The 25,353-nt window shown below is 40.2% G+C and overlaps 1 long non-coding RNA gene across 1 annotated transcript; it reads left to right on the top strand.

The window, feature by feature from the left end:
- The first annotated feature begins 819 nt into the window (after positions 1–819).
- On the top strand, positions 820–24,679 carry LOC117352604. Its single transcript, XR_004537731.1, has 3 exons — positions 820–944; positions 11,544–11,608; positions 23,795–24,679. It is a non-coding gene; the product is annotated as an uncharacterized LOC117352604 (long non-coding RNA).
- Positions 24,680–25,353: the final 674 nt, after the last annotated feature.

Below are 25,353 nucleotides of genomic sequence, written 5' to 3'. Positions count from 1 at the left end.
GGAGAAACTGATGGCAAGATTACTTTCTCTTGCACTACCAGACAAATCAGGACTCAATGCCTCTACTTGAAAGTAAGTTTGGACTAGCAGGTAAGTGTTCTGTTATGAAGGAGCTACTATTGAGCAGAACCAAATACAGCTTCAGAAAATCTGAAATCAATAAAGTAACATGAAAATCCCAGCACTAAAGTACTGGAGTCAGACAAAATGGCACCAAGGCTAGTATGAAGGTCCCAAATCAATGGGAGAGGAATAAGGTGATACCACCATTGGATTGAAGGCACAGAGGCAATGAAAATAAAAAGTTTGAGCATTGGAATTATCCCCCAAAGATTTGACCTTTGAGATTCCTTGAGTAGATCAGCATTACAAGTTGCATCAACAGTCAAGGTCTTCTGAGGTTACTGGGCACACAAAAGTTGCTCTCCTAGAAGGAAATGTTATCTGGAAGGTGTGGCAGAAAGGGTTAAGTGACACCAACAAAAGTGGTATGAAGACCCAAGACATCATGGAAAGTGCAAAGCAGGCTCTAATATGTATTGTGACAGGGAACCTGCAACCCCAGAGCTGGAACCCCAGGAATATGAGCCTAGTCCTACCAGTAGACCAGGAAGGAGGAGTTTAGAACACTTAAAAGAAAGGCAAGGTCAAATTAAAAGTCCTAGTTACAAGGCTGTTCTTTCAAAGCCTGCAAAAGCTCAGTCCCAGTTTAAGAGTGCAGTCCCTTTAAATTTCAAGCTGTCCCAGCTAGAGAGAGGGTGGGGCCCTGCAGCCCCGGACTTTATAGAGAGAAACATTCCTTGTCAGGTAGACACAGCACCTGGCCCAGAAGGAAGTCCAGGAAGGGAACTGCGGAGCTGCTGAGAAAACTGCTAGTTAGAGAAAATGATGGTCAAATGCATGAAGTGGAATATCCAGGTGATAATTGGGACCAGAAAGAGGAGGTAATGGAATGGCAGCTAGGCTCAGAGACGCTGGATAGTTTAGAGGAAGCCATAGATTGTGAACCATAACCCGTGGCAATTGGAACCTGTGAGTAGTGTTTGTGGGTGGTTTCTCGCCTGATAAAAGCTGCTACTTGGGACAAACACTAGAGACTGTAGCTGATGTGTTTTTTCCTTTTCTTATCTGAATGAGGACTTAAAGCTAGCTGTGCGTTTGTGACCTAAAACCCAGGGATTGAAACTGGTGCTCCCTGTTTTCTTTTGCCAAACCTTTTTGGGTTTCTTTAGTTTTTTTTAGAAGAGGAAAAACTAAGGGCAAGGACTATGGAGTGTTGGTAGCCTTGCACTTTTGGAAGGGTAGAAAGATCAGAGGGAATTGGCTCTACCTCCTTGACAGGGCTTTTTGTTTTGACCTGGCACAAAGCCCTGCCTTGCTAAGGTCAGAGCTAGAGAAGAAAAAGCATTTTCTTTGCTACATTTTGGTTTTTGTTTGTCCGTGCTTGAAGCTGTGCTTCTCCAGAAAGGAAAGGGCCACGTGCTCAGTGCTCAAGCTGGGGATTAAGAACAGGAGCTGCACTGAAATGAACTTTCTTGTTTAAACACTGTTTTTGCACTGTGTACAAGTGAGCTTTAAAGGGAAGTCCTAATCAGGACATTTTGGGTCTGATTCTGTATAGGATACCCGGTCTCAGCAGCCGCCTAAGCAGCTTTTGAAAATCGCACATGGGCGTCCTATATAGAATCGCGTCTGTCCTGATGGACAGACACCTAACCCCACCTAACCACCCTGATTCTCTAACCGGTGTCACAGGCACCAGTTAGAGAATCATGTTGCCGCTGATCTGATCGCGGCAAGGGCCTAAGGGATCTGGTCAATCAGAGTATTAGGCCACTCCCAGTGCACAGAGGCCTAAGATTCAGGTTGGCTCAGGTGCCTAAGGCCACATTTAAAAAAGAAAGAGAAAAATCTCTTCTTTCCTTGCTCCTGTGTACTGCTCCATCACTGTCTCCCCTGCCATTTCCCACTCTGCTCTCTTGATTTGGTGCCCTTCTGTACTGTTGCTAGTGTTACTGTACCTACAGCCTCTTCCTAACATTGCTTACACATGACCCAAGTGATCTATCAGTCTAATCCTACACCATTAGTTTTCATCATCTCTAGTCAGTGTCTTGACAGGATCCTGCAATAGGCTACAAAAGTGCCTATGCAGGGTCACAAGGCAAGAGGGCTAAATTGCTCTTCCAAAGGATTTCCCTTCCCCAGATCCCAGCGCACACTGAGTCTCTTGGAAAGGGAAACAAGGTTGGTTTATTGGTAAATTAAGAAAACAACAATCTTTCACGCCATTCTTTCCTCAGGATGGCAATTCTCAGGATTTTCGAAACACAAACAGAAAACAAAAAGGCACGAGCCGTTTTCAGCATACACTCGTATTGTCCCATTTGCTTTAGGAAAAAAACCCTAACAAATTTCTAATGGGCCTGAGCTTGACTCAGGATTCTCAGTTCAATCCCCTGCTCTGGTTAACAGGGTCCCAAAGGGCCAATTTCTATAAATGGCATCCCGTTGTAAGCAGTGGTAGGCATCCTATTGGTATCTAACCAGCCAATCGGGATGCACGTTAAAAAAAACAAACAAACAACACCCCGAGGCAGGTTGCTTATACTGTAGGCGTTTTTGTGAGCTTAGGGGGACGTGTAGGGCTACTTAAGCTCACCCAACATAACATAATAGATGACGGCAGATAAAAACCTGTATGGTTCATCCAGCTTGCCCACCAAGATAATCTCTTGGTATATGATAACATATGCTTGCTTGATCCTGAGCTGTCCTTGCCATTTTCAAAGCATAGATCATGGAATTTTGCCCAGCACTGGCTTAATTTTCAACTAATCAAGCTGCCATTAAAGCTCACTCCAGTCCAACCATATGTATCTAACCATGATCGGACACAGACCATAGAAGTCACTAGGCTTACTTCCCAACTACTGGATTTGCCACTTAAGCATGGCTAGGTTGTTCCGATTCCATTCTCTTTCCATATTGGAGGAGCGCAGAGAGAGGGGAGACATGATCGAGACGTTCAAATATCTCACGGGCTGCATCGAGGCAGAGGAAAATGTCTTCTTTTTCAAGGGTCCCGCGGCAACAAGAGGGCATCCGTGGAAAATCAGGGGCGGGAAACTGCGAGGTGACACCAGGAAGTTCTTTTTTACTGAAAGGGTGGTTGATCACTGGAATAGTCTTCCACTTCAGGTGATTGAAGCCAGCAGCGTGCCTGATTTTAAGGCCAAATGGGATCGACACGTGGGATCTATTCACAAGGTAAAGGTAGGGGAGGGTCATTAGGGTGGGCAGACTGGATGGGCCGCCGTCTATTTCTATGTTTCTATGTTATTTACGATGCTTATTCCAAGCATTCTTGAATTCTGCTACCATTTTTTTTTGTCTCCATTGTCTCCTGTGGGAGGGTATTCCACGATAAAGTGCTTCCTAACATTACTCTTATGTTGATTCCCCCCCCCATAACCTCAATTCACGAAAGCTGTTATTTCTCATAAAACTGCTCCTGCAGCACCCAATTTGGAACTGACCACATGCTGAACATGTAGCAATTCTATATTATGCCCAGACACTGCTAAAGCAATTCTAGGTATAATTCAGAATTATGTTCAGTTCCCAATAGCCGTCACTAGAACGACGACTGGAAAAACTGCAACAAGACATTGAGGGCAAAGAGTGTGGACAATGCATGCCTTGGTCAATTAAGCTGTGCACTCAGTCCTGCTCCCAGTTGTACAAAAATTGAGGAAAACCAAAGGGAGATGTGTCTTTAGGAGCATCAGCTTTTCTGCCTGATCTGTGTTACCTGTGAACCATGTGAACTCACAATATCTATCCCCAGCCATTGAGCATGTTTCAGGCTTGAACTAATGGCTTTACTATTTACCTAACTCAGTTGATTACCTCAAACCAGAAGATTATTCCTGAACAGCAGTATAAAATTAAATTAACCACATTCTCACTGTTCTAAACAATGAGAAGGAATAAAAACTAAATAGGATTTTAAAACCATAAACCAGACAGATGTTACAGTTTTTTTTTAAAAAAAGGGCTTTTATTTTTCCTCACTTTTGCTATATAATTGTGACATTATTAAACAATTCTCAAATTGTGACATTATTAAACAATTCTTAAACAATTTATATTTAAGAATATGTTCAATTTTTTTCCAGGGTAAATTAGTTTAGAAATCAGTTCTTACAACAGCTTTACCAGTTAGGGCTCCTTTTACTAAGGTGTGCTAGTGTTTTTAGTGTGCACTGCATTGCCGTGCGCGCTAACCACGCGCTAAGAGCCAAGAACTAACACTAGCTCAATGCTGGCATTAGCGTCTAGCGCGCGTGGCAATGCAGCACGCGCTAAAACCGCTAGTGCAGCTTAGTAAAAGGAGCCCGAAGTTTCCCCATCAACTGTCATCAAATAAATATTATCAAATGGATTAACTCTTGCTGTCTTACATGTTACCCTGTAACTTATAAGAAATGACTCTTTGGCGCTGATTCTATAAATGGCACCAAACATTTAGGCACCGAAGAGCGCAAGTCTCAATTACTTTTGGTGATATTTATAGAATCACACCTAGCAAAGTGGTCTTAGGCACTGGCAGGCATTTTAAAAATAATTAACCCCCTCTTTTATGAATGCATAGCGCATGTTTTAGCACCGGCAGCGGTGGTCACTGCGCCAGTGCTCATAGAATTCCTATGAGCATTGGAGCAGTGACCGCCGCTGCCGGCACAAAAACCCATGCTATGTGTTCGTAAAAGTGAGGGTAAGTTAGGTACCTAGATTGGCTAGATGCACCAATCGAGGCCCCTAACTTTAGGCATCTTTTAAAGAATCAAAGCCTTTGCTCTCAATTTCACTCTTTCAGGTAGTGGTCCATAACCAGATCCTGGACTAGCAGGATAGCCTTACTGGGTCAGACCAATGGTCCATCAAGTCCAGTAGCCCATTCTCACGGTGGCCAATCCAGGTCACTAGTACCTGGCCAAAACCCAAGGTGTAGCAATATTCCATGCTACTGATACAGGGCAAGCAGTGGCTTCCCCTGTGTCTTTCTCAATAACAGACTATGGACTTTTCCTCCAGGAACTTGTCCAAACCTTTCTTAAAACCAGCTATGCTATCCGCTCTTACCACAACCTCCGAACTACTATTTTTCCTAATATGAGTTTTAAAAAAATCTTTTCTCTGCCTCTCTAGGATGCAGTTCACTTAGCTCATGTGTTTTAGTCTCTCCTGGCTCTTCTGATTCTTCTCCTTTCTTGACTCAGTTCGGGCCCAGGTTCTTTTCTCCTAGCTAGAGTAGATGCACTGAACCTACTAACTTATACTTTAACATAAATAAATAAGTAAGACTGCCTCCATGTCTGAGTTCAAAGCAATTTAAGCAGACAGGAGCCTCTCCTGTTCGCTTAAATCACTTACTTAACTGTGGACAGTGCTACTGAATATCACCAAAAAAGTGGGCAGGTCAGGGACAGTGCTGGGACAGTAATGGTGAGGAGCCAGGGAGATATACAGATGCTGGCAATACCATCCAGAATCTGCATAATTATTTTTGAGTTTTAAAGCCTTCCTGGCCTCCAAAATAGTCCCCTCCTACTCTCTCTCTCCCCCCCCCCCGCCAAGTCAGCAAGCATCAATATCCATCCCGTCCTCCCCCCATCCAAATGAGTCTTCCCATCCTCCAACCCCCAAGGTCTAGAATAGATAGACTCCCTCCAGGCATACCTAGCTCTCTGATGGTCATAGTGGGGTCATTGGAGGCAAGAGCAAAGCCCTCTCATTTCTGACCTATGTGGCTGCACTTGCAAATTGGCTGCTGCAACCTCTTGGTCATGGCCCTTCACTGAATATATCAGAAGCTAATCTAGCCAGCAACAGTATTTAAAAAAACAAAACAAAACGTTGACTGTTGCTGGCTGAATATTGGCCAGAGAGGTCCCTGTTTAATGTACCTATTCTTTGTACTGTTCCTAACCTAGAGAAGGATACTCTTTTTACAAGCTGCTTATAACACACTCACAGACTGACACTCAGCTTGCCAATGTCAGTCTCCTTTTCAGACCTCGAAGACCCTGACCACATTAAGGTAAGCAGTCAAATTTACTTCCTTTTTAATTTTTTTAATAAGTTATCCCTCTTAGTTGATTCTCATACTCACAAAACTTTTTTTAAATACAGCAGCTGTTACTCTGACTCAGGCAGCAGCCCACATTTACAAATCAGTCAAGTAAAAAAAAAAAAAAAAGACTTTAAAATGGTAATTTTCACTACTAGCTTTCCCTAGCTACTTTCCAGAAAAGGCCCAGAAGCTATCTGTAGTCCAAATCTGGTCCAGGCTTTTAAAAATTATTTAACCATGGGTTACAGTAAAATGCATAGTAATGAGTCCATTAGGTCCTCCGCTGCAATGCACAGAAGTAAACAAAGTAACATAGTAAATGACGGCAGATAAAGACCTGAACAGTCCATCCAGTCTGCCCATTAGTTATACCCATTAAAAATACATGATTAAATTAACTTGTCTCTTCTTTGATATTTCACCTGCATCTTGTACACAGTCTGCAGTTTATGTTTGATTTGTCCAGTTCAATGGCAATATTAGCTTCACTGTAGAGAAAAATACAGAACACTTGTATACTGCCTTCCACTTCTAGTTTAAAGAGGACTTTAAACTAGAAGTGAAGGGGCAGGGTGATCTAAGCCCCCTGGTGAGTATAAGCCCTGAGATAAATGTAATGTAATGTAATGTAATTTATTTCTTATATACCGCTACATCCGTTAGGTTCTAAGCGGTTTGAAGAAAATATACATTAAGATTATAAATGAGAAGTAAGAAGGTACTTAAAAATTCCCTTACTGTCCCGAAGGCTCACAATCTAACTAAAGTACCTGGAAATTAATAAAGAAGAGAAAATAAAGATGGTTGAAAAAAGAAAAATTCTATGTGAATTTATAGGATGGAAATTAAACTGACAGTGAAGAACTGTATGAAAAATACATATGGAATGCAGTTAGAGAGGGTAGGTTACAATCTATTTATGGTATTTGTTTAATTGGACGGTGTTAAGGTGGGTAATTTGGGGGAAGGTTATCTGAAGGTAGGTGAATCTTCTGGAGGTAAAAGAGGAGGGGTTAAGATATTTGGATGAATTTTTTGAAAAGCAGGGTTTTGATTTCTTTTCTGAATGTTTTGAAGTTGTCTGATATTGTCATAAGATTGGAGATGGAATGGTTGATTTTTGCTGCTTGTGTTGCCAGAAGGTTGTCAAACATTTTCTTGCGATGTGTGCCTTTGAGTGGGGGGAAGGCGAAAGGGTTCGAGGTTCTTCTGTGTCTTGAGGTGAATATCTCTACATGGATGGGGAAAGGGGGCAATGTCTGGAAAGCAGTATATACTAATGCTCGAAGTATGAGAAACAAGAAGCAGTGATGGAAGAAGATGAATTGGATATAGTGGCGATCACGGACACGAGGTTCACAGAAAACCATGACTGGCTATAATCTGTTTAGGAAAGACAGGGTAGGAAGAAAAGGAGGGGGAGTAGCGTTATATGTTGAAGATCATATTAAAGCCACACCACTGCAGGATCTGCAGGGCAAGGAAGATCAATTTGGAAAGAGGGGATGGTAAATATATTTACATTGGTGTGATATACAGGCCTCCTTCACAAACAAAAGAAGTAGATAGAGAATTAATAGTATATATCTAAAAAAAGGGGAAGTTTTACTAATAGGTGATTTTAACATGATGGATGTTAATTGAGGAATCCCTATTGCAGGGTCTTCTAGAAGTAGGGAGATCATGGATTCTCTACAATGAGAACTGTTCCAGCATTTGATAATAGAACCCAAGTGGGATGGAGTCATACTAGACTTAGTACTTACAAATGGGGAAAGTGTTTCTGATGTTACAGTGGGTGATCATCTAGCAGCTAGTGATAACTGCATGGTACAGTTTAATATTAAGATCGGTATAGAGAGGGCTCATTCAAAAATAAAGGTTCTAGACTTTTTAAAAACTAACTTTCTTCTGGTGGGAGATTACGTCAAGGAATTGTTGTCTGGAAGAGAACATCTGAAAGGAGTAGAAATACAGTGGGCAAAGCTGAAAGGAGTTATTGTAAGGGCGACAAATCTTTTTGTGAGGCAAGTAAGTAAAAGTAAGAGGAAAAGAAGGCCGCTTTGGTTCTCAAAAGTAGTAACTGAAAAGGTAAGGAATAACAGGTTAGCATTCATAAACTACAAAAGATCGCAGAAAGAGGAAGACAGGCAAAAATATCTGGAAGAGTAAAGAGAGGCTAGTTGAGAAGTCAGGAAAGCAAAGATACAAATGGGGGAGACAAGATTTTTTAGGTATATCAGTGATAGGAAGAAGTGCATAAGTGACATTGTGAGACTCAAAAGTGAAGGAGAGAGATATGTAGAAGCTGATAAAGAAAAGGCTGAATTGCTTAACAAATAGTTCTATTCTGTGTTCAGGGCTGAAGATCCAGGAGTGGGACCACAGAAGACGAATGTGAATAGGGATTGTGGAGTGATAGGCCCTGCTTGATTTTCAGAGGTTTGTGTTCGTGAGGAGCTAGCTAAATTAAAGGTAGACAAAGCGATAGGGCCAGATGGTGTACATCCGAAGATGCAGAAGGAAATTAGGAAAGTTTAGGTGGCTCCGCTGACTGACCTTTTCAATGCTTCTCTAGAGTCAGGAGTGGTACCAGAGGACTGGAGAAGGGTGGATGTGGCCCCTCTCCACAAAAGTGGAAGTAAGGAAGAAGTAGGGAATTACAGGCCAGTAAGTCTGACTTCTCTGGTAAACAAATTAATGGAAACGCTTTTAAAACAGAGAATGGTGAAATTTCTGGAATCCAGTGGATTACAGGACCAGAGGCAACATGGATTCAGTAGAGGTAGGTCTTGTCAGACAAATTTGATCAATTTATTTGACTGAGTGACCAGAGAATTGGATAGAGGATGTACAATAGATGTGGTGTATTTACATTTTAGCAAGGCCTTTGACAGTGTTCCACATAGACATCTAATAAATAAACTGAGTGCTGGGTCAAGAACTGGTTAAGTGGAAGATGACAGAGGGTAGTGGTCAATGGAGATTGCTCTGAGAAAAGGGATGTTACCAGTAGTATGTCTCAAGGTTCTGTTCATGGGCCTGTTCTTTTTAACATTTTTATAAGCGATATTGCTGAAGGGCTGTCAGATAAGATTTGCCTCTTTGCGGATGAAACTAAAATCTGCAATAGAGTAGACACTCCGGATGATGTGAATAACATGAAGAAAGACCTGGTGAAGCTTGAAGAATGGTCTGAAATTTGGCAGCTCAAATTTAATGCTAAGAAATGTAAGGTCATGTATTTGGGCTGCAAAACAGAAGGAATGGTACATTTTAGGGGACGAAGAACGTATGTGCACGACAGAAGAGTGGGACATTAGTGTGATTGTAAGAGATGATATTAAGGTGGCCAGTAGGAAAAAGAAGGTATTGATGCCTCTGTATAAGACTGGTGAAACCTCATTTAAAATATTGTGTACAATTCTGGAGAACCCATCTTCAAAAAGATATAAAAAGGATGAAATCAGTCCAGAGGATGGCTACTAAAATGGTGCATGGTCTTCCTCATAAGGTGTATGGGGATAAACTTAAAGATCTCAAATATGTATACTTTAGAGGAAAGACAAGAGAGGGGAGATATGATAGAGAGGTTTAAATACCTGTGTGTGGCATAAATGCACATGAGTCTAATCTATTTCATTTGAAAGGAAGCTCTGGAATGAGAAAGCATAGGATGAAGTTAAGAGGTGATAGGCTCAGGAGTGATCTAAGGAAATACTTTTTTACAGAAAGGGTGGTGATGCATGGAACAGTCTCCCGGAAGAAGTGGTGGAGACAGAGACTGTGTCTGAATTCAAGAAGGCGTAGGATATGCATGTGGGATCTCTTAGAGAGAGGAAGATAATGGTTACTGTGGATGGGCAGACTAGATGGGCCATTTGGCCTTTATTTGCCATCATGTTTCTATAAGCTCTTTTGAACAGGGACTCTCTCTTGCGCATTTAATATGCAGTACAGTGCTGCATATATCTGGTAGCGCAATAGAAATAATAAATACAGTAGCAGTAAAGGTCTAGTGCAGGGGTGTCCAATGTCGGTCCTCGAGGGCCGCAGTCCAGTCGGGTTTTCAGGATTTCCTCAATGAATATGCATGAGATCTTTTTGCATGCACTGCTTTCAATGCATATTCATTAGGGAAATCCTGAAAACCCGACTGGACTGCGGCCCTCGAGGACTGACACTGGACACCCCTGGTCTAGTGGGATCATCACCAGATCCATTCTGAAGAAAATTCCCGACAATCCCTTCATCAAGTGGAATGTTTGCATATCAGCTAATCAAGATACAACCATTGATATTAGAGTCAATATTTTTCAGTTATAATCACAAATAAGTTCCATTAATGTATGAATTTAGCTTCACTATAGATGTTCATTGATTGGGATAACAGTGGAATCACTGAACTAATTCTTTCAATTTAAGCCTAGTCGTTTCTTCACAGGTATGTAGATCTTTGAGGTAGACTCAGCAGCACTAGTCTACTAGAGAGAGGTCAATCCTAGCCTAGCCATATGTGATTTTAGCCAGAACATGGGATTGCTGAACCAGAATAGTTCACAATCATGATATAGAGAAAGACAGAGAGGAAAAAAAACCTAGAAAGGAAACAAAAATCTCAATGTTGACATAGAGGATTTTTTCTATACCTATATAACTATATCATATAGAAATGTAGATCTATATCTGCCTAGTTATATATATAAGACAGTGACAATAATCTGCTCTTTCACTTTTACATTCTCAGGCAAATTGCATGTTATTTCATTTGATTCTGGTGATTTATGAAGAAGCTTTCTAGTGAAGATGGGGAGAGGAAAAATTAGTATCAAAATTTACAACGTTATGTGATTATAACAGAGGCATTTTTGGTGGTGAAAAGGTGGGGGGTAGAACCAGAAAAGGAGGCATACATGGTGGTGAAAAGGTGGGGGTAGAACCAGATTCAAGGCAGATCTGGGATTTTACAGTAGTTGGGTAAAACAGGAAGAATAAACTGAAGGGGCCTGGTAGCTTTAACCTGCTAACAATTTATCTGTTTCTTTGTTTACATTTTTTTAACCACTCTACAATCCTGCTACCTGTTTTAATGTGTGACCTTTATCGCCTGACTAACCTGAAAGCTGTATTTCAGAAGAATGTATGACTTGTTCTAAGTTTCACAGATTTGATAAGAAAAGGAATCATTAAAATGTTTTTCTCTCTATTAAAATTGATAGAGCAGGTCTTTGAAAGCTCCCTAATTATCATCTGAAGCTATTTCTTCATGCATTCTCTTTAAAGATGAAACTTCATCAACGCATAATTAAGTTCTTTTCTTATCTAATTGTTGTCTTGAAACAGTTCATAATTACTTCAATGTTTCAATCTAGGTTTTTCTAATATATCTTTTAAATTTCTATAGGCTTTCATCTCATTATGGAACCATCTATCTGTGTCAATTCATTCCCTAATGACTTTTTATATCAGGTAAGCCCCATGCAACACAATTCTAAATCCTTTCTATGCCAAGAGAAATTGCAGAAAAATATGCAGCTAACTCTCATTTTGCTTTTTTAAAGTTGCAAGCACTTTTTAAGGTCACAGAAAAAGAGAAGAAACTGGTATTAAATCATCTTAACTAACGCTGGCTTTTACAAAGCTGTGGTAGTGGTTTCTACTGTGGGCCAGCAAGAAAAATGCCCCGATGCTCATAGAATTCCTATGAGCATCTGAGCATTTACCTTGATGGCCTGTGGTAGAAACCTCTACCGCAGATTAGTAAAAGGAGTCTTAAACTTCCTTCACTGCCCCAGACTGGATAATAAATTTGTCAGGTTATGCATGCTTTAAGCTCCTTTGTTTAAAGGAGGACTCAGGAGCAATGTTAGGAAATTCTTTTTCATGGAGAGGGTGGTAGATGCCTGGAATGCTTTACCGAGGGAAGTGGTGAAGAGGAAAAAGGTGATGGAATTCAAAAAAATGTGGCATAAACATAGAGGATCTCTAATTAAAAAACGAAGAATGTAAATTAAAGAGCTAAGGCTAGTACTGGACAAATTTGCACGGTCTGTGTCCCATATGTGATGACTTGGTGTAGGATTGGGCTGGGGAGGGCATCAATGGGAACTTCACTAACTTGGAACATGAAGATGTTACTGGCCAGACTTTACAGTAGATATCCTGCAAACATAATGTGACCATTTATTTTTTTTTCATCAAAACGGGACATCTATTAATTGTCAGTCCCGCCCCAATCCCACCCTAGCCCCACCCCCAATTTCTTCCATTCATTTTTCATGTACACATAATATCTTATTAATACATAATGGTAACCATAAAATTAAAGAAAAACACAAAGCACACTATACGCAGAGAAAATGTTAATTATCATTTATATTTAGGGGTTTTTCAAAAATGTCAAGGCAGATGACTTTAAAATATGCAATGTCTCCTCAGTAACTATAGAAAAATAGACAAATATAGTGCAAAATATAGACACCAGATATAAATTCTCAAAACTGATACATTTTGATCACTAAATTGAAAATAAAATCATTTTTCCTACCTTTGCTGTCTGGTAATTTCATGAGTCTCTGGCTGCATTTCCTTCTGACTATGCATCATTTCTTTCTTTCTTTCTGCACTCAGGCCCAACAATTGTCCCTTTCTATTCCCTCCCTCCATCCTTCCTATGTCCTTAGTGCCCCCAGTGCCTCCTTCCCTTGTCTTTAGTGCCCTTTCCCATGTCCTTAGTGCCCCCAGTGCTCCTTCCTATGTCCTTAGTGCCCCTTCCCATGTCCTTAGTGCCCTCAGTGTCTCCTTCCTATGTCCCCGTCACTGCCTTCCAGTCTTTGACCCACCCCCTCCCCCTAAGCCTACCTGCCTGCCTGCCATGCCAAAGCCTGTCTGCTTAACTCCCTCTCTCCCTGCCACGCTAAAGCCTGCATTCCTCCCTGCCGCACCGATTCAAACCCCCCCAGGTCCGTCGCAGCCGCTGCTTCTTGCCGTCCAGAAGCCTTCTTCCCGACGTCATTTCTGATGTCAGAGAGGAAGTTTCGGGCCAGCCAATCGCTGCCTGGCTGGCCTGGAACTTCCTCTCCGACATCAGAATTGACATCGGGAAGAAGGATTCTGGAATTCAAGAAGCAGCGGCTGCAGCGGACGGGGGTGGGTGGGGGTTTGAATCTACACTGGAGGGAGGAAGGCAGGCTTTAGCGCGGCGGGGAGGGGAAGCGGTCGCTGGTCTGTTGTCCCCGTGCACAGCTTCAGGACGCTGTCCTTGAAAACGGGACATTTCGGTGTCCCGAAACAGTGGGTCGGGACAACCGGATGGTCGGTCCAATAACAGGACGGTCCCATTGAAAACGGGACATATGATCACCTTATTCAAACAGGATGGTTGGATAGGCTGGAGTGAGCTTGGACGGCAACTTCAGCATTTGGAACCTAAAGCAATGCCAGGTGGGGGACATAGAGCCCTTATCACACGGTTAGTGCACGCTAACAGGCTATTTATAGAACATATTAAAGCATTATGCAGTAATTTACCTATTTGTGTGCACTAACTCACACATTCTTTTTTAAAAATACTTTTAGAAGGGGAGTGTCATGGGCAGAGAATGGGCGTGGAAGCATTAACCAGCTAACGCTTTAGGATTAGCACGCACTAACTGGTTAACACTGAGTTAATAATACAGGAGCACTTAGGTCCAGATTCTTTAAACGGCATCTGAAGTTAGGTGCCTAACTTAATTATTTTAAAAGCTTAATCAGCTCTGATAATGAGCAATAATGAGCTCATAACTGGCAAAAATTAAAATTCATTGAGTAGTAGGTGCTTACTGCTTTCAGGTAGGTGCTTAGCCCAAGGCACTAACCTGAAAGTAGGCATGGTTATGACAGATCTTGGATATATCATGGGTGTGTTTTCCATTTAGGCACCTAAATTGGACTTAAGGGTCTGTATTTAAGCCAAGAAAATCCTGGCATAAATAGGAGATAAGAGGCGCCTAAGGTTTTGACACCTACTGGCACCTATGTCCAATTTAGCTATGCATGTTATCAGGGCAGGATTAACCAATAGGCCAAGTAGGCACGTGCCTAGGGCCCAAAATGGTCAGGGGGGCCCGATGAAGGAGGGCATCAACATTGTTTTTTCCAAACAGTGATGGGCCCCTCCAACAACGATCGGCAATGCGGGGCCCCCCCCGATCGGCAACGCGGGCCTACCCCATCGACGGAAAGTAAGGCAAGCAAGCAATGGGAACTGTAATTGTGCAAGCGGTGCTGCTTGCCCAAAGCTTCCCTCTGACGCAGCTTCCTGTTTCCGCCTGGGCGCATGGTGGGGTGGGGTGGGGCAGGGGGTCCCAGTGTACTTGTGTGCCTGGGGTCCTCGACGAATTAATCCTGTCCTGCATGTTATATAAATGGTACCTAACTCTTGGGTGACATTTGTTATGCGCTGTGTTCCTTGGAACTTAATTTGTAGGCTCCCTCATTAATTTTTTTGCAAGTCTCATGCACAAGTGAACAAATTAATGTGGAATAAGTTGTTGGGACACCTAAGATTATGTACTAAAATTATGTACTGTTATAGTTTTAAGAAACTGTTAAAAACTAAGCTGTTTGTGGACGCTTATCTGTAGAACCACTCCAGCTCAGGTTAAGTTTGTTCCTTATGGAAAATAGTTTCTGTATTGGTTTATGGAGTCCTTAAGCAGTTAGTTTTGTTCATCTATGTTGTAGATAAACTATTTGTAGGAACTTCTAGGTTGTGAATTGGCTGTTTGTTGAGAGTGAGTGATGTGATCATTTCAGTTTGGAGTGAATGGAAGTTTTAATTTTAAGATTTGTGTTTAAACTATGTATGTTTATTTTATGGAAACTGCTTAGATCTTAGGCGGTATATAAATTTTTAAAATAAATAAATAAACCTGATAAAACCAACAAAAAGTTTAGGCCCTCTTTTACTAAGCTGTGGTAGAGGTTTCTACTGTTGCCCAGGGTACTAAATGCTCCAACGCTGCTTCAACACTCACAGGAATTATATCAGCGTCTGAGCAACATCGGAGCATTTAGCGCCCTGGGACACATTAGAAACCTCTACCACAGCTTAGTAAAAGGAGGGGGTGGGTGGGGGTGTTAGCGTGTGGAAAGTCCCATGCTTAAATGTGCTAAGCCCATTTTTTAAAACACATTTTACTAAAAGGGTCCCTTAAATTGTAAGCCTGCAGGGACAGGGAAATCCTTATTATAGTTAAACTAGTCTTTAAGCCCGTTACATACATACATACATACATACATACATTTCTTTCTTTCTTTCTTTCTTTCTTTCTTTCTTTCTTTCTTTCTTTCTCCTTGTCCACTTTCTGTCTGTCTTTCTTTCTGTCTCTCTCTTTGCTTGGCTGTCCCCCACCACCCCTTGCTTGCTCCCCCTGTCCAGCAGCAGCCTTTCTCCCTTCGTTTTACTTCCCTCCTGTCCAGCAGCACCTCTTCCCTGCTCTCCCTGTCCAGCAGTGGGCTTTCTCCCTTCCTTTTACCTCCCCCCCTGTCAAGCACCTCTTCCCTGCTCCCCCTGTCCAGCAGTAGACCTCCCTTCCTGTTACCTCCCCCCCTATCCAGGAGCACCTCTTCCCTGCTCTCCTGTCCAGCAGCACCCATTACCTGCTCCCCCTGTCCAGCATCCGGCTTCCTGGTTGTTCGCATCTGCCCTCCTCTTCAAAGCAGCCTGCTGAGGTTCGCGGCCGGCTGTAGCGAACCTCGGAGGCCGCTCTGCATGTCGGTAGCACATTCCCTCTGACGCGATCCTGTGCGTCAGAGGGAACATGCTACCGAGGTGCAGAGTGGCCTACGAGGTTCACTACAGCCGGCCGCGAACCTCAGCAGGCTGCTTTGAAGAGGAGCAGCGGTTGGTGAGTGAGGGTGGGAGGGGGAGTCGCCGGCGTGTTCCCTGCCTCCGTATTCGAAAATGGAATTTGGCACGGACCCAGAGACCACGGTGGCAGGGATCACGCCGTCGTAAGTGCGCATGGGCGCTTAGGGTTTTATTATAGAGGATGTAGCTCACATTAGACTACTGAGAAAGGCATGAGCTAAATAAAACATTAATTAAAAATTAAAATATGGACATGATAAACTATCTATGATGACCTTTGAGTTTTTGATATGCCCGGAAATATCCTTTCTACTTAGGATTGTTGAATTAAAATGATTTTACAAATGTGAATGGCAGCATTGAGACATCATTTATATGTGATTTCTTGTCTTCTGCCCGTTCATGGTATCTTGTGTGCATTTTTGTGGTAGAGACAATGATGCTATTCCTTCAGTTCTCAATCAACCTAGCAGTATTATTTAGACACTGTGGTGGGAGGAGGAGGAGATGGATAGGCTATAGGGATTTCAAATTAAAGGGCTAGACTAGTTCAGTGATTCAACAAATAAGCCCACTAACGATGAAAGACTTCTAGCTTAGCCTTCTTATGGCAGTCTCAGGCTTCAATATTCTGTCTGTGACAATGCTTAGGAAGTCAAAGAACTTGAAATCCGAGGGGGTACTGAAAAGTTCTCAGCCCAACCAACTAACTTCCTAAACTCTGAGCGTTATTTTTCCACTGTAGCTGAAAAGAGTGCTATCTTATTTCATTAAGTGCCATTTTGCAGAAACAAAATTCTATGTTTGACATTGTTTCAGATTGTCTCATTGATTGAACCATATCCACGCCACTCTCTTCTTGGCTAGACTGAGAACTTTTCAGCATCCCTTCATAAGTGTATGGCTTTTGGAAATGAAAAGGCAGAACTTTTTGACATTATTGTGTTGATGATAATGACAGAGGTTGCCTTGGCTGGCTTTTTTTTTATTTTTTATTGATGTGCCAAATCAACTTGCAACCTTTTTTTTGTTACCCTGGGGCTCTTATTACTAAAGAGCACACAAAACACTCAAAATGATTGGCATTTGAGAGTCTATTATCATTTTGCAAATAGCTGTTCTGAGTTCTTCTTAAGAAATTGCAGCAAGTAGCTCTAAATGGCTTAAAAAACAGAATACTGTAATTCTTTTCATCACCAAAGATTTACTGTATGATTTTGTTCAGAAATTCAGTAAAATAAGTGCTAAGATACTGATTCATAGGAGAAAGTAGTACAAAGGGACTATTATGTGATATTTTCAGTATGTTGCACAGAACACTTAGAGCAACCTAGTCTTCAAATTGCCAGTGTATATCAAGACTTCTTTAAGGTAATACTTTTTTGTTTACTTTCTGTAAAATAAGACCTATAAAAAATTCTCATATTCTCATATTTGTAAACTCACTTATTCAAAAGTACCATCCGAATATTTGTTGTTCAGCAACACTTTCTGGATAGGGCCTCTGAATGTCTTTACTGAACGCCTCAGCAAAATGCAAACATTGCCGGAAAAGAGCTTTGACACTCCCAGAACTTAGTGGCAATATTCAAACTGCTGTCTGGATAACTTAGGACAGAAGAGGTCCGTTATTCCATAGGGTTTAAACCAAGGTAGTAGCCTGAATCCTCTGTTCTTCCTTCCTTCTCTGGAATGCTTTTCTGGAATGCATCTCTGGAATGCTTTTCAAAAATAAGTGACTGAGGGGCGTGGTTGACCACCCTCCAGTCTTCTAGTACTATGCTGGATTTTAAAGAAAAATTACAAATTACTAACAATAGCTCTGCAAGTTCATTTTTCAATTCTATCAGTACTCTGGGATGTATATCATCTGGTCCAGGTGATTTGCTACTGTTCAGTTTGTCAAATTGACCCATTACATCATCCAATGTTACAGAGATTTGTTTGAGTTTCTCTGATTCATCAGGATTGAATACCATTTCTGGCACTGGTAGCTCTCTCACAACTTCCTTGGTGGCATTCCTCAGGGGCTTTCCCTCGTAGGATCTTAGATGCAGTGATGCCTAATTTAAACTTGACCCTTGAAGTTATGGGCAGCCAATATAGTTTCATATAGTAGGGCTGTAGGTGTTACGATTTCCATATTCTGTATATGAGCGTTACTACTGCATTTTGAACTAGTTGTAGATGCAATAGTAGTGTTTTAGAGTAAAGAACTAGTGTTACATTACAGTAGTCTAGTCGAGATAGGATTAGGGATTGCACTAAAATTTGGAAAGCCTCTGTTGTGAACTATTTTCTGATGGATCTTAGTTTTCTCATCCCAAGGAAAGATTGTTTTATTATTGATTATATGTGGATTTTCATGGATAGGTGGTTATCAGAACTTCCTAAGATTCAGGATTGTAGTTCTAATGGAAAGTCTGTGTCATCTACTGTAATCTTTAGAGTGTAGCATGGGTGAGTTGAGGGTCCTAGCCAAAGGAAATTTTTTTTATCTTATTTAGTTTGAGGCAGTGGGATGAGGTCTAGTTTTCTATGATGTGGACACATTTTTTGACTGTGGTGAGAGTATTGACTAATGCAGTCATTACAGGTAGTATGATCATTTTATTGTCTGCATAGGTGAAATATTTTATTTGTGTGAGATCTAGGTTGGCTCCCAAATATTGCATTAGGAGGTTGAGCATGGGAATCCTTAGGGGACCCCACTTGGATGATGTTAGCTACCAAAAAGTCACCATTCTTATGTACAGCAAAGGGTTGAGTGGTTTAGAAGCCTGGAGTGCTAAATCCGAAATCACTAAAGATCTTGGTCATCTGATAAAAGTCTACTAGGTCAAATGCACTGCTTAGGTCAAATTGGATTATGATTGCATTGTGACCCTTGCTTAGTAGTTCAAGTTTCAAGTTGCTTGATATACCGGCCATCACAGGTATCTGGTCGGTTTACAATAATAGGAATAATTTTTTAAAAAAAGAAAATTTTTAAAATATTTAAAATTACTTAAAAAGAATAAAAATTAAAATAAGAGTAGGGGGAGTGTGGCCAAAACAAGGCCGTAATTTGGACGTGTGGAAGAACAAGAGGAGAGAGAGAGAAGGGAGGATTTTAATTACATTGTATAAAATAAAAATAAAAAGAAGGAGAGAGGGGAGGGATAAAACAGGAAGGGAAGGAGGATGTCGCTTCTTAAAAGTGATTTCTACATTTATTATTTCCCCCCGCCCCTTTTACAAAAGTGTATTGCAGTTTTTTAGCGCTGGCCACGGCAGTAACAGCTCCTACACTCATAGGAATTCTATGAGCATCGTAGATGTTACCGTCATGACCGGCGCTAAAAACTGCGCTATGCTTTTATAAAGGGGGGAGTTCATTTCGTGAAAAAATGTAAAGGGTAAATTCATTAAGCAGTGTTATGGCTTAATGCACCTTTAGCATGCATTAAGGGAATCAGCGTGCGCTAAATTCTAACACCCATTTTATACTTATATGTTTTTAGTGTTTAATGTGTGCTAATTCCCTTAACACGTAAGATATATGCTAAAAATATTTTAAACCTTGGGTTACACTATTAAATTTTCTGAGAGCTATTTTGTCCCAGATTGACAGACAAGCATTCTCAATTCCTTTTATATAATTTATATAACTCATGTTGGGTTGGAAAGAATAATAAATGGAGATGGCGTGGTATTCTGGGGGTTCAACAGCTTCAGATTTTGAGGGGTTTAAACTGCAGACAGTGTGATTCTAACCATTGTTCAACCAAAGCAAAAAGGAGAACTGCAGAGATGATGTACAAAGTACAGAAACTTTATTGGAATAAACAAATAGTGATAATCCAACTGGATGACAGGACCCAACACAGTCTGTGTTTTGAAAAATGCCCCTTCCTCAGGGGTCCGATGATCTCTATGTGTCTCAAAAGAGAACCTTATGATGTAGAATGGATTGGCATAAAATTCATGTAAAACAGGCGTTACAGGAGGTTCACATCGCCCGTTTTACTTGAATTTTATGCCATTCTGTTCTACATCATAAGGTTCTATTTTGAGACACATAGACATCATCGGAGCCCTGAGGAAGGAGTGTTTTTTGAAACACAGACCATGTTGGGTCCTGTCTTCTCATTTATGAGACCCACCAGTTGGAATAGACTTAGTAGATAAAGACAGGTTGTTCACCCTCTCCAAGGTAGGGAGAATAAGAGGGCACTCTCTAAAGTTGAAAGGGGATAGATTCCGTACAAACATAAGGAAGTTCTTCACCCAGAGAGTGGTGGAAAACTGGAACGCTCTTCCAGAGGCTGTTATAGGGGAAAACACCCTCCAGGGATTCAAGACAAAGTTAGACAAGTTCCTGCTGAACCAGAAAGTACACAGGTAAGGCTAGATTCAGTCAGGACACTGGTCTTTGACCTACGGGCCTGACCCAGCAGCGGCAATTCTTAAGTTCTTATGAGAACCACTGGTTGGATTATCCCTATTTGTTTATTCCAATAAAGATTCTGTACTTTGTACATCAACTCTGCAATTCTCCTTTTTGCTTTGGTTGACTGATTTTCACTGTAGATTTGTTGGACTTTGTTTTCTAACTATTGTTCAAACACTTGTTAGGCAGCAGTTTAGCAGACAGATTGATGCAGATTTGAAGGGACATGACAATATACAGTTTGCATATCATCTGCATGCTAGTATAAGCTAACATTCCATCTTTCAACTAACTTTGCTGATGGGGCAATAAAGATGTTAAATATGTTTAGGGCCAGAATGGAGCTCTATGACACTCCAAATGGGAGTGATCATGAGGAAGACACATCAGAATTCAATTTATTAGATAAGATCTGGAACAGGATGGCAAATAGAATTGTGTTTTTCTAAGGTCAATAAAAGATGTAACCAATTTTTCTGTGCGTGTGCTTTTTATATCCTTGTTTAGTGCTGAGGGAATAAGTCTGACTTTTTGAGCAAGTTTTTGCTGTTTGCTAGGGATTTCTATTACTCTACTGTTTACTAATATTACTGCTGACCTACATCCCTCTATAATTATTTGAACTAGTTGTATTCCTACATTGTTGTATCAGTGTAATTAGCCTAAGGTAGTCTCAGGGAAAGACTGAGAATGTAGAATCGGGTTAAAGTACACAGATGCATCTGAACATCATTTAATATACTATCTCTTCTCTTTTACAGCCCTCCTCTATTAATATTTTAATCCATTCTCTGGTCACTGCGCATCTTAATAATTGTAATGCCCTTTATCAAGGGATTAAGTGAAAAGAGCTTCAATGGTTGCAGATAATACAAGATACCTAAAAAATTGGATCATGTAATTCTACTTTTAATTACTGCACATTGGTTGCTGATCTCACATCAACTGACTTATAAAATTATTCTCATTACATTCAAATCCAGACAAGAACATGCTCCAGCATTTATAGATAGATTAATATTTTCATATAGCCCTTCACGAGTACTTTGTTCTGGTCCACAAAATCTTCTCATTGTTCCTTCAGTACACCACATCACCTATGTCAATACTCATAATTCCATATTCTATGTAATATCTCCTACTTTATGGAATGCTCTTCTTGCCTATCTTCAGCATGAAACCTCTTTAGCCAGAATCAAATCTGGCCTCAAAACTTTTCTTTTTAAAGATGCTTATGATATTTAATAAGAGGCTTTAATTATAACATTGGGGTTTTTTTTTTAAGTTCAATAGATTTTTATTAATAATTTCAAATATAAACAAATCATGACTCAAACAGTTCACAGAAATGCAAAACAGATTGATTACAATAATCAGTATACAAATCATTGTTTTTTAAATTAGGCTTAGAATTAATTTATTTTTTCTGAGCCCATTTCCCCCATGTAATATATCTTTGTTTACTTTTCTAGTATGCTAATGTATTTCTTTCCCTATTTTCCATATGGGCTTTCCATACCTTCCCTCGTCTGTCCTTGTCTTGTTACCCCAATTGTTTTTAATTAAATATATTTTTTAATTGTAAACCACTTAAGATCTAAATAAACTTTTAACTTCAGATCCCAGCTTAGTTGTTAATTATAGACCCATATCCTCTCTTCCTTTTCTAGCTAAAGTTCTTGAAAAAGTAGTCTTTGATCAACTAATAGGCTTTTTGCATAATAATTCTATCTTGGACACCTTTCAGTTTGGTTTCTACTCTTGTCATAACACTGAGACCCTTCTTTTATCATTTGTGGACTTTGTCTGTCTAGGTTTTTATCAAGGCAAACATTTTCTCCTGGGCAACCTTGATATTTCAGCCGTCTTTGACACCATCTATCATCATGTGCTGCGGTATAGACTATTTTCCATCGGATTATCAGGCACTGTGTGGAAATAGTTTAATTCCTTTCTAACAGATCCTATTCTGTATTTATTTCACAAAACAGATCCAATAAAACTCTCATTACCAGTAGTGTTCCACAGGGTTCCATCCTTTCACCTGTCCTATTCAATATTTTTCTATTTCCCATTTGTAAGCTGTTTAAAAACCTTGGTGTTGTCTGTCGTCTCTATGCTGATGCCATCCAATTCTTGATTAAGGTTAAATACAACATTGATGAAACACTTTCAGAATTAAAATTGCACCTGAACTTGATAGGACATTGGTTACATGATAACTTCATGAAGCTCCGTGTTTCCAATCTGTATTCTGCTTCTATCCCAAAATCTCTTAAGATAGGCAATTTCAGTATTGCAATAGTGGATAAATTGTGCAATCTTGAAGTCATTTTAGACCATATCTTGAGAGTTGTCTTTGTGAATTTCCATAAGTTATTTGCTTATTTTAGTATTTATATGCCACTTATAGCCTAAGTGAGGTCTTGTCCTTTTCTAACTTTTTTCAATAGTTTGGGCTTTGTTTTTCCTTGTTTGACTACTATAATAGCCTTTTAGTAGGAACTTACAAAATACATTTGAGAGCCCTGCAGGTTGCTTAGAATGCCACTGCTAGAACCCTCACTAATGCAGGTAAATTTTCATATATTTCCCCGGTTCTAATCTCACTCCACTGATTTCTAATTGAACAGAGAATTATCTTTTAGCTTCTTTGCTTGACTTTCAAAGTTCTTCATAATTTGCCCTGCCCCTCCCCCCACCTATATCATCTTTGTTGAAGCATTACCAGCCTACTGTGGCACTACATTCCTTTGATGATCTTGTTCTGGAAGTTCCTTTCTTTTGATTAGTCCAACTGGAAACTTATAGATAGTCTCTCTTAAGCGTTGTGGGATTTAAACTTTGGAACTCCTTGCCTTCTACTCTCCATACTTTGTCCAGCTTTGGTTCTTTTAAGAAGATCCTTAAAACTATTATTTTTCTCCTTGTCTATGGGGTTTTCATGAGTGTATCCTCCTTCTAAATATCCTAGATCAATTTTGACTTGTCACAGACTGTTTATTGTCTACTGTCTTATTTAATGTTTTGTATGTTGTAATCTACCTAGATCTTTGCATAGTGCAGAATTGAAATTTTAAATAAATAAATAATAAAGGCCACATACTAATGGCAACATTAGTGCATAATACCCCCCCAAATTCAGGGAAAACAAAATTAGCCATTACTGGTGCAAAAAGGATTCACTTGCAAAACAATAATAAAGTTCACCAGCATAAGGTGTCTCCTCTTTCAATCATAGCACTTAATGGTAAATGAATAGATCATTCAGCAAATTTCAATATATATATATATATATATATATATATAACTGCACTTATCTTTACAGTATATGGCTGTACTCATTTCTTCTTGTGTGCCCTTTCAGGATCCTGAAGTGTTTTGCTGAAATGCTGCCTCAGAGAACCCTCATACAACTGTGCAAAGTCTTTTGAACTGTTAACAAGATATGAAGATGGCTGTTGCTCAGAGCAAGTGGACATTTTTGACGCCACCCTTATATCTTTTTGTTATTTTGAGTTGGTTTTAGAGACCTTATGGTATTCCAGGTTGGCTCTTCAAGCTTTGCAGACCCCCGAGGCAGGTTTTTTATGCTGAAAAACGGACCATGTATTTGCTAGATTCTGGATGGCCCTTGGTGCTTTTTTTGTGTTTGTCTGGCAGTTTTGTATTGCAGCCCTCTCCTATACATTACAATTCTATAAATACACTCATATCTTGCATATGTGTTGCTGCTATAGTTAAGTGCTTGCACTTACACCGGCTCTATAGCTGATATACAGTATGTACAAGCACCTACATGTTAAATTAAACTAGTGTTCTGTAATAGAATCTAGACACCTAGTTTTAGTTATAGGCTCCTGCCACACGACCTCAGGGTGCCTTAATGGAGGTGCCAAGTTATTATAATTGCCCTTCACATGCATATGTATTTTCCTATTTCAATCTCTTATCACGAAGTTGGTGTCCTGATGGAACTGTTTTTGGGTTTTTTTTAAATTAGGAAAGTTAATCTGGTTTTCTTAGGATAGAAGTTTATTGGTCGTTTTCCTTATTTTGTTATGATAGTTGTACTTTGAAGACATTGTAGTAGCGAACTGGAATACCAGACTTCGAAAATAAGCTCTTTTCTTTTAAGTTTCCCATTATCAAGGACATTGAGAAGGCAATTATCAGTTGATAATCTCCAATTTCTTTCACATTAGAACGATTCAGACTCCTGAAGCAGGCCATAGGGCCAAAACATGTACGTGTCGAGTTTAAATAGATACAATAAATAAATTGTGCACCTAAGTGTCTTCACTGTTTTTCTAGATGTTCTACCTTGAAAAGGTAGTTTCTCCTGTTTCTTCATAGTTGTACTTTGAAGACATTGTAGCAGTGAACTGGAATACCAGTATTTATTTTGATCTTTTGACGTATAGAATTGACTGTGGCCTGAAACGCTGGAATCTCACAAGCGAGATGATTATTTTGCACGATGTCTACAGTGTATTTTCCTCTGTCTCCACCTAGTATGCCGTCTTCTTCTAACTACTGTATTCTTCTATACAAATTGTAGAGCTCTTGAATTGTACGTCACCTTGCACCTAGTTAGGCATAGAGTGACTCATAAACTATAGATTAGATTAGATAATCAGTGACCTAGCAGCCCCATAATGAGTTGAAAGTACAGTATGAGGGTAAATCAAAAAGTAAAGGCAAAATACATTTAAAAGCTTTAATAGAAGTAACTGTGAGCAATTGAACATATCACTTTTCCATATAGTCCCCATGCAAGATGACACATTTGTTGTATCATTCAACTAGTTTATGCATTCCTGCAGAGAAGAAGTTTTTCGACTGTTCCCAAAGCCAGGTGAGCACCGCTTCCTTTACTTCATCATGCTTTGTCTTTTGTTCTCCGGGTTGCAATGATGCACCCAT

This window comes from Geotrypetes seraphini, chromosome 1 (genome assembly GCF_902459505.1).
Source record: "Geotrypetes seraphini chromosome 1, aGeoSer1.1, whole genome shotgun sequence".
Classification (NCBI taxonomy): Eukaryota; Metazoa; Chordata; class Amphibia; order Gymnophiona; family Dermophiidae; genus Geotrypetes; species Geotrypetes seraphini.
The sequence above is the reverse complement of the archived record's forward strand: the minus strand, read 5'-3'. Positions and strand labels throughout refer to the sequence as shown.